Consider the following 5,110-nt stretch of genomic DNA (forward strand, 5'->3'; position numbering starts at 1 on the left):
TTAGGCGAGTACTGGACTGCAGCTAAGCCCCCGAGTGGGAGGGTTGCTCACCACTCGGTAGGATTTTTCAAACTTAGGCCAGTACTGGACTGCAGCTAAGCCCCGAGTGAGAGGCTTGCTCATCACTCGGTAGGATTTTATAAACTTAGGTGAAATGGATTCGCAGCTAAGCCCCCTAGTGAGAGGCTTGCTCACCACTCGGTAGGATTTTTTAAACTTAGGCGAAACGGATTCGCAGCTAAGCCCCCGAGTGAGAGGCTTGCTCACCACTCGGTAGGATTTTTTAAACTTAGGCGAAACGGATTCGCAGCTAAGCCCCCGAGTGAGAGGCTTGCTCACCACTCGGTAGGATTTTTTAAACTTAGGCGAAACGGATTCGTGGCTAAGGCACCCACTGGGGGATTTCAGACACAAATATAAGCAACGACAATCATTTTAGAAGACTGTAAAACTCTTGTCTTTGATAAACAAACTACGAAGGTACTTCTTATTACATTTGAATGCTTAGTATAAAAGGGGCGGAGCAACTCCGCATTCCAAGCGCGTGGCTCGTCTTTCTTGTGCTCGACGTTGTAAAGGTGGTATGCCCCATTGTGGAGCACTCTTGTGATGAGGAAGGGGCCTTCCCAAGCAGGAGCAAGCTTGTGTGGTTTCTGTTGATCCACTCGAAGAACCAAGTCTCCCTCTTGAAATGCTCGACCCCTTACATTTCTGGCATGGAATCGACGCAGGTCTTGCTGATAGATGGTCGACCGGATCAGGGCCATCTCTCTTTCCTCTTCCAGGAGATCAACTGCATCTTGCCGTGCCTGTTCTGCTTCATCTTCTGAGAAAATCTCAACTCGGGGTGCATTGTGAAGCAAGTCACTCGGAAGTACAGCTTCATCTCCATAGACCAAGAAGAATGGAGTTCGGCCAGTCGACCGATTGGGAGTTGTCCTCAAACCCCAAAGCACTGATGGAAGTTCATCGACCCTGGCACCTGTTGCGTGCTTGAGATCACGCATTAGTCGGGGGTTCAGTCCTTTGAGAATCAATCCGTTTGCTCTTTCAGCTTGTCCATTCGACTGGGGTGGGCAACTGAGCATAGTTGACTCGAGTGCCTTGGGAAGCACATAAGGCTCTAAACTCATCAGAATCGAAGTTTGACCCATTGTCAGTGATGATGCTGCGCGGAAAACCATATCTGAATGTTAACTCTCTGATGAAGCTGACAGCAGTACTGGCTTCAAGACTTTTGATAGGCTTGGCTTCGATCCATTTGGTGAACTTGTCGACTGCCACGAGCACATGAGTGAAGCCGCTCCTACCAGTCTTGAGAGGTCCAACCATATCCAATCCCCAAACAGCAAAGGGCCAGATGAGTGGAATGGTCTTCAGGGCTAATGCGGGCTTGTGAGACATGTTGGAGTAAAACTGGCAACCTTCGCACTTGTTGACTATTTCTTTTGCCATCTCGTTTGCTCGTGGCCAGTAAAATCCTGCTCGGTATGCTTTGGCCACAATGGTCCGAGAGGACGCATGATGACCACAGGTCCCCGAGTGGATGTCATTGAGGATCACTCGACTTCTTCTGGTGTTATGCATTTCTGGCAGACTCCAGTCACACTTTCTCTAAACAATTGTCCTCTTATCACAGTAAAGGCTTTGGAACGACGGACAATCTGTCGAGCCTCTTCTTCATCCTCTGGGAGTTCCTTCCTGAGAATGTATGAAATGTACGGCACTGTCCAGTCACGAGTGATGACCAAAACCTCCATGATCAAGTCGACCACAGCTGGGACTTCGACTTCAGTCGGATCAGTGGCGCTTTTTGGTTGTGGGGGCTCTTCAGTGAAAGCTTCTTCTTGAACCAGAGGCGTATGAATATGCTCCAAGAACACATTGCTGGGAATGGCCTCCATCTTGGAACCTATCTTTGCCAGATCATCGGCTGCTTGATTTTTCAGTCGGGGTATGTGATGGAGCTCTAACCCCTCGAACTTCTTCTCTAACTTTCTCACTGCATTACAATAGCCAGTCATAGCTGGGCTTCTGACATCCCACCCCTTCATCACTTGATTAACCACTAAATCTGAGTCGTCGTAAACCATGAGGCGACGGACGCCGAGTGAAATGGCCATACGCAACCCGTACAGAAGTGCTTCATATTCAGCTTCGTTGTTGGAGGAGTCAAAATGAATCTGGAGAACATAGCTGATTTTGTCACCTCGGGGGGATACCAAAACCACCCCAGCACCGGAACCATTCACCATCTTGGAGCCATCAAAGAACATGGTCCAGTGCTCCTAGTGAACTTGAGTCGGCAGTTGCTGCTCGATCCACTCGGCGAGGAAATCTGCTATTGCTTGGGACTTGATAGCTTTCTTTGCCTCAAACTTGATATCCAAGGGAAGGAGTTCAATCGCCCACTTTGCCACTCGACCAGTTGCATCTTTTGTTCAGAATCGCTGATAATGGAGCGTCGTTGATGACTGTAATGCAGTGGTCAGAGAAATAGTGTGCAACCTTCTTCGTGGTCATGTAAATCCCATAAACAAGCTTCTAATAATGTGGATACCTTTGCTTTGATGGAGTCAGAACTTCAGAAACATAATATACTGGGCGATGAACTTTATAGGCTTTTCCTTCTTCTTCCCGCTCGACCGTGAGTACTATACTGACAACTTGTCCAATGGCTGCATTGTAAAGCAGTAAATGCTCTTTGCTGATTGGGGCAGCAAGCACCGGCTGGGTGGAAAGCAGGGCTTTGAGCTCTACAAACGCTGCATCAGCTTCAGGAGTCCACTCGAACTTATCAGACTTCTTCATCAGTCGGTAAAGAGGCAATGCCTTTTCACCGAGGCGAGAAATGAATCGACTCAAGGCGGCCAAACAACCAGTAAGCTTCTGGACATCGTGCACACGCACAGGGCGTTTCATCCGGAGTATAGCACGAACTTTCTCTGGGTTAGCGTCGATCCCTCATTCGGAAACGAGGAAACCGAGTAATTTTCCGCCAGGAACTCCGAATGTGCACTTTGATGGATTAAGCTTGATATCATACCTTCTGAGGTTGTCAAAAGTTTCAGCAAGGTCAGCCAGCAGGTCAGAACCCTTATGTGACTTGACCACAATGTCATCCATGTGTGCTTCCACATTCCGACTGATTTGAGTGAGCAAACACTTCTGAATCATTCTCATGAATGTGGCTCCGGTGTTCTTCAAGACGAATGGCATGGTGACATAACAGAAGCACCCGAATGGAGCGATGAAAGCTGTTTTTATCTCATCGGGTCCATACAGTCGGATCAGATGACACCCGGAATAGGTGTCCAAAAAGGACAAGCGCTCACACCCCACAGTCGAGTCAACTATTTGGTCGATGCGGGGGAGAGGAAAATGATCTTTCGGGCAGGCCCGATTGATATGCTTTAAGTCGATGCACATGCGAAGTGAGTCTTCTTTCTTGGGGACCATGACAACATTGGCGAGCCACTCGGAGTGGTAAATCTCTCGGATGAACTCAGCTGCCAGGAGCCGAGCCACTTCTTCACCAATTGCTTTTCTCTTCTGTATGACGGACCGTCGAATATGTTCCTTGACTGGTTTCACTTTTGGGTCGATTCGCAAATGGTGCTCAGCCAGCCCCCTGGGAACACCTGGCATGTCAAAAGGTTTCCATGCAAAGATGTCCCAGTTCTCACGGAGGAACTGGATGAGCTCTTCTTCCTATTTGCTGTCGAGCGTTGTTGAGATGTGAGTCGGAGCAACATTGGGATCGGTCGGGTGAATGTGAATCGGCTTCGTTTCACCGGACGACTGAAATGCAGAGTCTGTGGCAGGCTTCTTGGCTCATAGCAAATCACTCGGATCTGCATTTTTCTGATACTCTTGCAATTCTACTACTGCTATTTGTGCATCGGCGATCTTTGAGCCCTTCTGGAAGCACTCTTCTGCCTTCTGCCGATTGCCAGTGATAGTGATCACTCCTCTAGGACCAGGCATCTTCAATTGGAGGTACATGTAACATGGTCGAACCATAAAACGTGCATAAGCAGGCCTACCCAGAATAGCATGATAAGCACTCTGGAAATCCACGACTTAAAATCACAACTTTTCCTTGCGGTAATTCTTGGAATCACCGAAAACCACATCGAGGATGATCTGGCCGAGTGATTCGGCCTTCTTGCCAGGTATGACGCCATGGAAACTCATATTTCTTTCACTGAGCTTGGACATCGGAATGCCCATTCCCTTCAAGGTCTCCGCATACAGGATATTTAGGCCACTACCACCATCCATCAGCACTTTAGTCAATCGAGTGCCTTCAACAACTGGGTCGACCACCAGCGCTTGCCTCCCAGGGGTGGCTATATGTGCTGGGTGGTCAGACTGGTCGAATGTGATGGCAGTCTGGGACCACTTCAGATAACTGGGTGTCGCCGGAGCGACCATGTTCACTTCTCTGTTAATGACTTTCAGTCGACTTTTGCTCTGAACATCAGCAAAAATCATCAGAGTGGAATTGACATTGGGAAAACCATCATCATCTTCTTCCCTATCCTCACCCTTGTCCGACTCCTTTTCCTTTTCCTTGGGTTGTTTCTCTCGGAACTGTTGGATCAGGAGCCGACACTGTCGAGTGATATGTTTAGGGTAAATGAAATTACCCTCTTCATCTTTTTTGGTGTGAATGTGGCATGGTAACTCCAACACATCATTTCCATCTTGATCTTTCACTTTCTTGGGGTTCCATGGCCCTTTGGGCTTCCCCTTGAACTTTCCTTGAGTCACGGCTAAGGCTTCACCAGGAGCAGCTGGCTCGGCTTTGCGCTTCTGCTTCCGACCGAAATTACCTCCTCCGGTTTCTTAGGCGACTGTTTTGTGCTTGCCACTCCGGAGTCGATCCTCCTCTTCACCATTAGCATACTTGGTAGCAATCTCCATCATCCGACTCAGAGACATATCCTCGGTCCGACCGAACTTCAGGTTCAATTCTCGATACTTGACACCTTCCTTGAAGGCACAAACTGCTTGGTGATCTGACACATTCTCCACTGTGTGGTGCAACGTGATCCATCTCTGGATATAATCCCTCAAGGTTTCATTCGGTTTCTGCACACAGGAT

This window comes from Triticum aestivum, chromosome 2D (genome assembly GCF_018294505.1).
Source record: "Triticum aestivum cultivar Chinese Spring chromosome 2D, IWGSC CS RefSeq v2.1, whole genome shotgun sequence".
NCBI lineage: Eukaryota > Viridiplantae > Streptophyta > Magnoliopsida > Poales > Poaceae > Triticum > Triticum aestivum.